We start from the raw sequence: 12,830 nt of genomic DNA, 5'->3' as shown, positions 1-12,830 counted from the left end.
ATATGGGGGAGGGGGGATATGGGGACGGTCCGTCCGTGGCTCACTTGCTGGTGGGCCCCCGACCACTGCATCAGCAACCTCCCGGTCCTCAGGTCCGCCAGCCAGTTCCAGGGCCCTTCCCTCATGTTCGGTCAGTGGCCTCTCATCAGCTCGGCCTCCTCCAGTCCTCACATGCTCCCTGGTGTTGTATGCGCGCTTCTCCTGTGGGGGGTGGTGGCAGGGGTAAAAGGCAACAGTGTTAGACAGGTATATGAATGCACGCCATCGGTTGCGTGTGTATTGCAGAGGTTAAGGTTAGGGCTGGATTCACTTGGGGAAATTGGGGAAGGCGGATATGGGGTATATGTGGGAGGGGGAATATGGGGGAGGGGGGATATGGGGAGGGGTGATATGGGGTAGGGAGGATATGAGGGAGGGGGGATATGGGGAGGGGGATATGGGGAGGGGAAATATGGGGAGGGGGGATATGGGGAGGGGGATATGGGGGAGGGGGGATATGGGGAGGGGGGATATGGGTAAGGAGGATATGGGGGAGGGGGATATGGGGAGGGGGGATATGGGGAGGGGGATATGTGGGAGGGGGATATGTGGGAGGGGGATATGGGGAGGGGGGATATGGGGGATATGGGGAGGTGCATATGGGGAGGGGGATATGTGGGAGGGGGATATGGGGAAGGGGATATGAGGAGGGGGATATGGGGAGGGGGCATATGGGGGAGGGGGGATATGTGGGAGGGGGGATATGGGGAGGGAGGATATGGGGAGGAGGGATATGGGAGGGGGGATATGGGGAGGGGGGATATGGGGGAGGGGGAGATGGGGGAGGGGGGATATGGGGAGGGGGAGATGGGGAGGGAGGATATGGGGAGGGGATATGGGGGAGGGGGGATATGGGGAGGGGGGATATGTGGGAGGGGGATATGTGGGAGGGGGATATGGGGAGGGGGGATATGGGGGATATGGGGAGGGGGATATGGGGAGGGGGATATGGGGAGGGGGATATGGGGAAGGGGGATATGGGGAGGGGGATATGGGGAGGGGGATATGGGGGAGGGGAGATATGTGGGAGGGGGATATGGGGGAGGGAGGATATGGGGGAGGGGGGATATGGGGAGGGGTGATATGGGGAGGGGGATATGGGGGAAGTGGGATATGGGGAGGGGGGATATGGGGAAGGGGATATGGGGAGGGGGGATATGGGGAGGGGCGATATGGGGAGGGGGATATGGGTAGAGGGATATGGGGAGGGGGATATGGGGGAGGGGGGATATGGGGGATATGAGGGAGGGGGGATATGGGGAGGGGGATATGGGGAATATGGGGAGGGGGGATATGGGGGATATGGATATCGGGCTGGGGAGGGGGGGGCTCACCCTGGCTGCTCTGACGAGGTTGTTCACCTTCTTGTGGCACTGGGTGCCTGTCCGTGGTGTCAGGGCCACAGCGCTGACGGCCTCTGCCACCTCCCTCCACAGACGCCGGCTGTGGCGTGGGGCGACCCTGCGGCCGTGTCCGGGATACAGGGCCTTCCTCCTCTGCTCCACTGCGTCCAGGAGCGCCTCAATGTCGCGGGACTGGAACCTCGGGGCTGAGCGACGGGCGGCCATCCGGTTGGGTCTTCTGGTCAGGTGGGGGGAGCATCGCGTCTTTTGAGCCGTATGAGCTCATGACGCCGCATGCCATGAACCACGTGAGCCAGCACGGGTAGCGTCACGTCGCTGCTAGCCCATTCCGGGCCGGAGACTTAGCAATGTTTGGGGCGGCGTGATGCAGGTGGGATTTGCGCCGTTTTTGGCGCCGGTCGGCGGACATCGCGCCGATAACGGAGAATTTTGCCCCTTTTCCGCCAGCTGGCAGGGCGGAAATTCGTCTGGCGCCGGCCTTGCCCCTTAAGGTTGGGGCTCGGCCCCCAAAGATGCGGAGCATTCCGCACCTTTGGGGCGGCGCGATGCCCGACTGATTTGAGCCGTTTTGGGTGCCAGTCGGCGGACATCGCGCTGTTTCCGGAGAAGTTCGCCCCTGGTTCCAGTTTGTGGCCAATTTTGTGATGCCCCCCATCCAGAATTCTTCCCCCATTCACTACAAATGGTTACAAACCCAGGTGTCAGAGGTTCAAAGATAGTGGGAACAATGCTTTCTACAATTCTGTTCAACTGCAAGGTTAAATCTTTGAATATGGTCAGTTCTTTCCCCATTCTGTCAGCCTCCACTCCGCTGAACAAATGGGAATTCTATCCGGCTAATTCAGCAAATGCAATGTTATCTCAGGCATTAAGGGTTAAGAATGTCATCAGATGAGTTAAAATGGCAGCAATCCAATTGGGGCTTCTAATCTATATCTTCAGTAGATTGTTCTTGGTCTCATTAATCGGAAAAATCAGTCCAATGAGTAATACATGAGTCCCAGCTCTATTTCTGCACCCAGTCACTTGAATAATGGATCAGACAGGGTGTGTTACCAGTTTTCAACAGGAGCAGGTCACATTCATTATGCAATACAGGTGTTCAGCTGATGACTCGAGGAGCATGAGCACCTACCCACTGTAAAAACATGAGTATGTTTCCTTGCTCAAAATGCATTCACTTCTGGTTTCTTATGTTTCAGCAGAGAGTGATTCAGCTTCTGATCTATCTGATAGCACTCATTTGATCTTCAGATACTGTGTGCAATTGAAATCAGAACTATCAGCAGCTGCATTAATCTTTAAATAAAAGCAACAACATGAAAATGACTCTGTCAGAGTAGTAACACTATCGTAGTCACATAACACCTCCAGTTTGTGTCGGTGGTCAGATTATCCAGTACAGCTTGCTTTAATTTGCAACATTGTTTGTTTGTCTGTTTCTAATTGATTGGTCAGTTCAATATATATTTCTGTTAACAGAAATAGAAACTGCCAGGACTACGATAATTGGTTGGGCCCGCAAAACAGGCCTGGGGATTGCAATGTCTGATCAATCCCCTTCTGATGCAGGCAAGCTTTATGCTTTTTGTTCATTATAGTTTTAGCATATAGTCAGCACTAAGTGCAGTGCTCAGTGACCACATCGCTGACTGTGGGGCACAGAACTGTGAGAGGCTAAATAGCTCACCGCTATCAAAAATCAGCCTGCACCTCTTAACGGAGAAGTGCATTCTGATGAGAGCAGATGCAGGAAGCGGCTGGAGAAGGAGTTCTGAGCAGGAAGAACACTGAACAAGACGATAGAGAGTGTACTCCAAGGTTGTCCAACACAGAGCCACAGGCCTTGAGGCGGTGCACAAGAGGAGAGAGGTGCTCCATCCACAAGGAACCAGGAGGACCTTCAGACAGACAAGGCAAAGGCAAGTGAGAACAGGTGACTCTACCTCATGGAGCGGACGGTGCTGCCCATTATTGCAGTAGCCACAATTGAGCCATGGTAGGGCTGAAACTATACAGGATGAGGTTATGCTCTTACCTAATCCACCTTCTCACATCCTACTTTCTCCTCATCCCACAGCCTCTTCTGATCTACTAACTGTGGTGGTGTATGTTTACACCTCTTGCTTCCTGTCACCACAATCCCAGACGGGCATTTCTCCTTTCATTTATCCAAGATCTGTCACATGACAAGGCAGTGGTGCAGAAGCAAATGGTCAAAGACGAAGAAGAAATGCTGATAAAGAGAAAATGTCACACATATTCACATCCAACATCTCTGATACTGATATACGACGTACTTTAGAGGGTAGCTTAAAGACACAAGGATGTGCATGTGGTCAGACGCCAAGTTTGAGTGGCTTATAACTCGGGGATGGGGAAAGGGAAAGATTAAGTCGCACATGAGTTCTGCGGCAGAGGCCTCGGATGAGGACTTTGAATGGGCAGGGTATAAAGAAAGGTTAGCAGGAATGCCCACTGTGCATTAGTCCAATACCATAAGCTTGTGGTCTCTGTAAAGGAGTACAAAAGCGCCCAGCAACAACTTGCACATGGCTTTGGACAGAGCTTGGATCTTATCCTTCCAGAATGGAAGTGGTGGCCAACTCCATCAGCAAATTGGACCCAATCATGCTGCAGCATTTCATGGCGATGTGTTAACTTCATGCAACACAGGCAGAATCACCCGACACATCGGAGTGTTGGAGAGGAATCTCAAAGCTGATCCTCCTAGCACAGTGCTACGCCAGGTTTTCCTGCGAGGCCAGCTGCAGTCTTTCCACCTGAAAACCAGCAGCATTACCCATTTCTGTGACTGGGAACAACGGCAAAGATGCACAGAAGATAAGCACCAGGGAAAGTGCACAAAGATCAAGAGTTGACTTTTGTATGAAATATTGGATAACGTGATTTATAAAGCTGGTTTGGAATTTTTGTTTTGTGTTGGGTGATATTTTGGCATTGTGACCAAGAGGATACTGTGATCCTCAGTAACAGGGATAGCAAGATGTGGGATTTATGCTGAATGGAGAATGGATGAATGGTTACATTTACTGCTATTTGCAATCAGAGAGAGCCCACCTGGAAAGGGGATGGGGCACTTGCCTCCTCCCTCCTCGGTATATAGGTGCAGCATGTGAATAGACGGCACGGTAGCACAGTGGTTAGCACTGTTGCTTCACAGCACCAAGGACCCGAGTTCGATTCCCGGCTTTGGTCACTTTCTGTGCGGAGTCTGCTCATTCTCCCCGTGTCTGCGTGGGTTTCCTCCGGGGGCTCCGGTTCCCTCCCACAAGTCCGGAAAGACGTGCTTAGTAGGTGAATTGTACATTCCAAATTCTCCCTCCGTGTACCCGAACAGGCGCTGGAGTGTGGCAACGAGGGGATTTTCACAGTAACTTCATTGCAGCGTTAATGTAAGCCTACTTGTGACAATAATAAAGATTATTATTATTAATTAAAAAGGCAAATGAAATGTTCGCGTTAATTGTAAAAGGGTTGAAGTCAAAAAGTAGAGAACTGTTTTTGCAATTGTATACGGTGTTGGTAAGACCACATAGAATCATAGAATTTACAGTGCAGAAGGAGGCCATTCGGCCCATCAAGTCTGCACCAGCCCTTGCCTCCACCCTATCCCTGTAACCCAGTAACCCCACCCAACCTTTTTGAACACTAAGGGCAATTTATCACGGCCAATCCACCTAACCTGCACATCTTTGGACTGTGGGAGGAAACCAGAGCTCCCGGAGGAAACCCATGTAGACACAGGGGGGATGTGCAGACTTCGCACAGTGACCGAAGCCGGGAATCGAACCTGGGACCCTGGTCTCCTTATTTGAGGAAGTTTGTGGTGGCATTTGAGGCAATTCAGAGGAGGTTCACCAGATTGATTTGGGGGATGAAAGGGTTGACATATGAGTAGAGATTAAACAGTTTGGGCTTATACTCGCTGGAGTTTAGAAGGATGAGAGGGGATCTGATCGAGGTGTATAAAATACTAAAACGGATTGATAAAATAAACATAGACCAAATGTTCCCCCTTGTGGGACAATCTAGAATGAGAGGTCACAGATATAGATCGAGAGGTGGTAGATTTAGAACTGAGATGAGGAGGAACTACTTCTTGCAGAGGGTGGTGAATGTTTGGAACTCGCTGCCCCATAGTGCGGTGGAGTCTGAGTCATTAAATGGTTTCAAGAAGGAGATAGATATATTTTTGATTAAAAAATGAGTTGAAGGGATGGGGAACAGGTGGAGAGGTGGAGTTGAGACCAGGAAGAGATCAGCCATGATCTGATTGTAGAGTGGAGCAGGCTCGAGGGTCTGAATTGCCTACTTCTGCTCCTAATTCCGATGTTCCCTTCCTCCTCAGCTTCCTCATTAGCAATATGTTGTATTCCTAATGCAAATGTTGTGCTCTCATAATAGTGAGGTTGTGCAAGATGCAACAGACCATCAGGAACATCTAAAACATTCCGGGCAGAAGAAGCATTGTTTAAACATCCCAGTAATCTGCTGGTTGAAACTTTATGTGGCAGCATGGCTCTCTTTACTGGCACATTGCCCACAAATGCAAAGATAGTCAGCGGATAACCGTTGTTGCTCAGTAGACATTCTCTGCTCTTTTTGTGGCAGTCCACATACTGATGATACAATGAATTGGCACGGAACAGATGCATCATAACGTCTGTAAGGAAAATGTGCGCAATCAATGACACTGTACCATGGGAAAGTCTGCTATCCTAGCAAAACTGTTGTCCCCTTGGTTTTCATATGGAACATCATGCAACAAAGGACAAACTGAGATGTGGACGATCCCGTCCTGCTGCAACTTGGAAGGAACCCAACTCGGTTTAACTCACTTGGCTAGACAGCTGGTTCGTGATGCAGAGTGAGGCCAGCAGCCTGGGTTCAATTCCTGTTTTGGCTGAGGTTATTCATGAAGGCCCAGCCTTCCCAACTTTGCCCCTCGCCTGAGGTGTGGTGATCCTCAGGTTAAATCGCCACCAGTTAGCTCTCCCCTTAAAGGGGAAAACAGCCTATGGTCATCTGGGACTACTGGGACTTTACCTTACCTTTACCAGCTGACTGACATCATGATCTGCCTACTTTACATACTTTTGGTGCATGCTCCCAGCGACTGGGTTAATGAGCTATCTAAAATGGCGTCTGGCATCAGAAGTGTAAGCTACCCAAAATGACGCATGTAACATCAAAAACACAAGTGCAAACAACTGGATGTGAAGCCCAGTTCTATTGTTCACAAGTATCAGTTGTAATCCTTCTTGCCAACTGAATAATTTCACCCACTAGCTTAGTTCAGGTGAAACTATCATGAGCTGGATTTTCTCTCGAGCGATGGGAAATAGGAGTCTGGATTAAATTCTGGGTCCTGAACCCATCCCCAGGAGGAAACATTCACCGTTTTGGGTTCCTGCAGAGATGCCCCTTTAATTGGCATTGGAGATCAGTTCCCAGCCCAACTCTGGACAGCTGGTGGAGGGCTAATTAGAGGTCTTCCAGCTTGAGAGGAGCAGCAGGCTGCAGTAAAGGGTAAGGAACCGAGAAGGCGCTCCAACATTTTTTTTTCAGAAATGTTTTTTATTGGGTTTTTGAACAAAGTATATTTACAGTTATGTACATCGAATAAAATATATATAGAAGAGAAGAGAAAAAAAAACTAGTATGATATTGTGCACTAGCTCAACAACAGCAACTCTGTACAGTTAGCAATATTATTTTTAACAAATAAATAGGTACCTGGGAGGTGGGGGGGAGGGGGGGGGGGGGGACGGGACTGGGGAGGTGCATATACATTTGGGTGCCGGAGAAAACAATTACATTAGTTATGTCCAATACAGAGAGTGCAATACAAGAATGGATCTGGTGTTGGTGTTGTTACTTGCTTCTCCCGGTTGGTTTTCGCTGCCGTTCTCGTCGCACGTTCACCTCTGCTTCGGCCGTTTGTCCCGTCCTCTGCCATATTTTCCTTGCTCTCTGTTACTGTATTGCCAAGTTTGTTGTCGTTTCCCGTGCTCCCCTTCCGGCTACCCCCCCCCGCGGTCTATTCCTCCCTCTCACGCCTTGGCGACTTTCTCCTGATTCTTTTTTTTTAATAAACAATTTTATTGTGGCATTTTGGCATAGTAAACAGCAACAGTACAGAACAGTGTGCAAAGAACAATCAACATAGTGCAAAAGCCAGCACCCATCCCACAAGGACCCGCCTAATTAACCCCCTAATCTACGTTGCCCTAACCCCCCCCCCTCCCGCTTCTCCTCCAGCTGACGATTAATTTTCCGCAAAGAAGTCGATAATTGGTTGCCACCTCCGGGCAAACCCTGACAGTGACCCTCTCAGAGCGAACTTAATTCTCTCCAGACCGAGGAAGCTCGCCATGTCCGATAGCCAGTCCTCCGACCTCGGGAGTTTTGAGTCCCTCCATGCCAGCAGTATTCGTCGCCGGGCTACCAGGGAAGCAAAGGCCAGAACGTCGGCCTCTCTCTCCTCCTGGACTCCCGGGTCCTCGGAAACCCCAAAAATTGCCACCTCTGGACTCATCACCACCCTTGTTTTCAGTACACGGGACATAAGGTCGGCGAATCCCTGCCAGTACCCCCAGGGTTTTGGACATGCCCAGAACATGTGGACATGGTTCGCTGGTCCTCCCGCACATTTGCCGCACCTGTCCTCTATTCCAAAGAATTTACTCATCCGGGCCACTGTCATGTGGACCCGGTGGACGACCTTAAATTGGATCAGGCTGAGCCTAGCGCATGTTGCGTTCGCGTTTACCCTACTCGACGCCTCCGCCCATACGCCCTCTTCTATCTCACCTCCGAGCTCCTCTTCCCACTAAAGCTTCAATTCCTCAGCCAGCATCTCCTCTGCCCCCATAAGTTCTTTATATATTTCCGAGACCCTCCCCTCCCCCACCCATCCACTGGACACTACCCTGTCCTGGATCCCCCTAAGTGGCAGGCGTGGGAAGGATGGAATCTGTCTGCGTAGAAAGTCCCGCACCTGCAAGTACCTGAAATCATTCCCTCTTGCCAGCCCAAATTTCTCCTCTAGCTGCCTCATGCTCGGGAAGTTCCCTTCTAAGAACAGATCCCCCATTCTCTCAATTCCAGCCCTCCGCCATATTCGGAACCCACCGTCCACATTCCCCGGGGCAAACCGGTGATTGTCGCAAATTGGGGACTAAACCGATGCTCTCACTTCCCCCATGTGCCTCCTCCATTGGCCCCAGATCCGCAAAGTCGCCACCACTATAGGGCTGGTTTAGTACCGTGCCGGCGGGAGCAGCAGGGGCGCCGTAACCAGGGCCCCTGCACAAAGCGGCCTCCATCCACTCCCAAACCGAACCCACCATCCACTTCCTTATCATAGCTATGTTGGCCGCCCAGTAGTAATTACTAAAGTTTGGCAGCGCCAGCCCCCCCTCCCCTCGGTTCCTCTCGAGCATCACCCTCTTCACCCGCGGGGACATTCCCGCCCACACAAATCCCATAATCATTTTATTGACCTTCTTAAAAAAGGACCGCGGAATGAAAATGGGGAGACCCTGGAATACGAACAAGAATCTCGGGAGGATCGTCATTTTGACCGTCTGCACTCTCCCCGTTAGTGTCAGTGGGAGCGCATCCCACCTCCGGAACTCGACCCTCATTTGCTCCACCAACCGCGATAAGTTCAACTTGTGCAACCGACCCCAGTCCCGCGCCACCTGTATCCCTAAGGATCTGAAACTGTCCCCTACTAACCTAAACAGCAGCCCCCTCAGCCGACCCTCCTGGCCCCTCTCCTGGACTACAAACAACTCACTCTTTGCCATGTTCAGTTTATACCCCAAGATCTGGCCGAATTCCCTCAAGGTTCCCATGATTCCATCCATCCCACCCACTGGATCCGTGATGTATAAGAGCAAGTCGTCAGCGTATAACAAAACTCAGTGTTCCAACCCCCCCATACCAGCCCCTTCCAACCCCTTGAAGCTCTCAGGGCAATTGCCAGCGGCTCTATTGTTAGCGCAAACAGCAGTGGGAAGAGGGGGCACCCCTGCCTTGTCCCTCGGTACAGTCAAAAATAGTCAGACGTCATCCTAGTCGTCCTCACACTAGCCTCCAGAGCCTGGTACAGCAGCCTAACCCAGTCGAACCCAAATCGCCCCAACACCTCCCATAAATAGTCCCACTCAACCCGGTCAAAAGCCTTTACGGCATCCATTGCCCCGACTACCTCTACCTCCCTACTCTCCGGGGCATCATGATTACATTTAGCAGCCTTCTTAGGTTGGTCACCAGCTGCCTGCCCTTGACGAACCCGGTTTGGTCTTCCATAATAACGTCCGGCACACAGTCCTCAATCCTAGAAGCAAACAGCTTGGCCAGTAATTTTGCATCTACATTGAGCAGAGGGATCGGCCTATAGGACCCACATGCCTCCGGGTCTTTGTCCCGTTTCAGTATCAGGGCGATGGTGGCCTGTGACATCGTCGGGGGTAAGACCCCTCTGTCTCTTGCCTCATTAAAAACCCTAACCAGCACCGGCCCCACTATCTCAGAGAACTTTTTATAGAACTCCATCGGATACCCATCTGGCCCCGGGGCTTTACCCGATTGCATGGCCCTCAAGCCCTCCAATATTTATTCGGTCCTAATTGGGGCCCCCAGCCCCTCGACCAACCCTCTATCCAAAAAGCGTCCCATCCCCTCCGGCCCCACGGGGGGGTTCCGAGCTATAAAGCTTACTGTAGAAGCCCCTGAACACCTTGTTCAGCCCTGCCGGATCTCCTAAAAAGTTTCTCCACCCCGTCGACTACCTTCCCTATTTCCCTAGCCGCCTCCCTCTTCCTCAGTTGCTGTGCCAGCATTCTACTGTCTTTCTCCCCATGCTCGTAGATCGCGCCCCTCGCCTTCCTAAGCTACTCCACCGCCTTACCTGTGGACAACACCCCAAACTCCGTCTGTAGCCTTCGTTGTTCCTTTAATAGCTCTGCCCTCAGGGTCTCCGCATACCTCCTGTCTATCTGTAAGATCTCCTTTACCAGTCAGTCCGTTTCTGTCCTGTCCGTCCTGTCCCTATGTGCTCGAATTGAGATCAGCTTCCCTCTCACCACTGCCTTCAGCGCCTCCCAGAGCACCGCAGCTGAGACTGCCCCTGTATCATTGACCTGCAGGTAGTTTTGCATACATTTCCTCACCCACTCACACACCGCCTCGTCCGCCAACAGACCAACCTCTAACCTCCATTGTGGGCGCTGAAAGCTTTCTTTACAGACCTGCAGATCAACCCAATGTGGAGCATGGTCCGAAATAGCGATCGCCGAATATCCTACATCTGTCACCCCCGCCAGCAAATCCCTGCTCATGATGAAAAAATCAATTCAGGAATACACATGTGAATAGAACGAAAACTCCTTCCCCGTCGGCCGACTAGCCCTCCATGGGTCAACCCCCCCATTTGCTCCATGAACCCCCTCAGTTCCTTTGCCATTGCCTGCACCCTACCCGTTTTTGAACACGACCGGTCCAGGCCGGGGTCAAGGACTGTGTTAAAATCACCTCCCATAATCAGCCTAGCGAGTCCAGGTCAGGTATCTTTCCCAGCAGTCTCTTAATAAAATCCACATCATCCCAATTTGGGGCATATACATTGACCAAAACTACCCTCACCCCCTCGAGCTTGCCACTCACCATGACAAATCTACCTCCCCCATCCGAAATTGTGCTACCCACCTTGAATTGCACCCGTTTGTTAACCAAAATCGCGACCCCTCTGGTCTTAGTATCCAGCCCCGAGTGGAAGACCTGGCTAATCCAGCCCTTACTTAATCTGACCTGGTCAGCTACTTTCAGATGAGTCTCCTGTAGCATAATTACGTCTGCCTTCAGCGCCCTTAGATGCGTGAACACACGTGCCCTCTTTACCGGCCCGTTTAACCCTCTAACATTCCAGGTGATCAGCCTGGTTGGGGGGCACCGTGCCCACACCCTTTGCCGATCAGCCATCTCCTTTCCTGGGCCCGCCCCAAGCTCTTGTGCTGTGCCTCCCCTGGCCCGCCTCCTGGCAGCCCCCACCTCCGACCTCCTTCATGTTACTAAACCCAAGTCCCTCCCTCGTCAACAGATCAACTACCCCCCTTCCCCCCCCCCCCCCAGCAACAACACCATGTAACCTAACCTCTGCCATAAACTAGCTATATGCACACCCCCCACCTGGCTTCCGTAGACCAGCTCACCCAGCTAGCCTGGTGGCTCTCGACTCCGGCGCCAACAAGTCTCCCACCTATTGTTCCCTCTGACCCATCCCCCCGCCCATCGACACCACTTCCCCAAACCAGCCATCCTCGAGCAATTGCTCTGGAAAAAAAACAAGAAACAAAGAAAACCCCGGCACTAGTGCTATTCAAGTAATACAAAGTAAGTAATAGGCACTTCCAACCACCCCCATCAGAACACAAAAAGCCCCCAGAACCAAATACCTTAACTTCCCTCTTCACCAACAAAAATTCGAATGCAGAAGAAAAAAAAAGAAACAAGAAAAACATATAAACATCACTCAATAACTTTTTAACTGAAGTCTAAAAGTCCTCAGTTCGGCACCAGCCCTTCTCTCTTGGCGAAGTCCATCGTGTTCTCGGGCTCCTCAAAATAATGGTGCTGTCCCTCGTGCATGACCCAAAGGCACGCCGGGTATAGCAGCCCAAACTTCACCTGCTTCTTAAACAAAATCTCTTTGACTTGCCTGTAGCCTGCCCTCCTTCTGGCCACCTCCACGCTCAGGTCCTGGTAGATGCGCAAGACACTATTGTTCCAATTGCAGCTCCGCGTGCGCTTGGCCCACAGTAGCACCCGCTCCTTGTCCAGGAACCTGTGGAACCTGACCACCATTGCTCGGGGGGGGGGGGCTGCCTCGCCAGCACTCTCTGTGCCCTGTCCACCTCCAACGGATGAGGGAAGACATCATTCCCCAACAGCGTCTGGAAAATGGCTGCGACATACGCGGCAGCAACCACTCCCTCAGCCCCCTCTGGGAGACCAACGATTCTTAAATTCTACCGACGGGACCTATTTTCCAGGTCCTCCACCTTCTCCAGAAGGCTTTTTTGTTGGTCTTTCAGCCTCCCCATCTCGGCCTCCACCACCGTTTGGTGATCCTCCTGCTCCTCCAGTGCCTTCTCCAGCTTCTGGATCGTCCGATCCTGGGTATCCAGCCTGTGCTCCAGGCGCTCGATTGGTTTCTGGATCAGGTCTAAACTGTCCCATTTCAGCGCGGTGAAGCCCTCTTGGATGACCTTCAACAGATGCTCCATTGTTGGCTGGGCTGTCTGCACCGGGGTCCAGACATCGGCCATATTCTCCTCAGCAGCAGTCTCCACACTGCCCTTTCTTGCCCATTTCTTCAACCGTTTATGATTCTTT

The sequence above is a fragment of the Scyliorhinus torazame genome, chromosome 10 (genome assembly GCF_047496885.1).
Source record: "Scyliorhinus torazame isolate Kashiwa2021f chromosome 10, sScyTor2.1, whole genome shotgun sequence".
Taxonomy (NCBI): domain Eukaryota; kingdom Metazoa; phylum Chordata; class Chondrichthyes; order Carcharhiniformes; family Scyliorhinidae; genus Scyliorhinus; species Scyliorhinus torazame.
The sequence above is the reverse complement of the archived record's forward strand: the minus strand, read 5'-3'. Positions refer to the sequence as shown.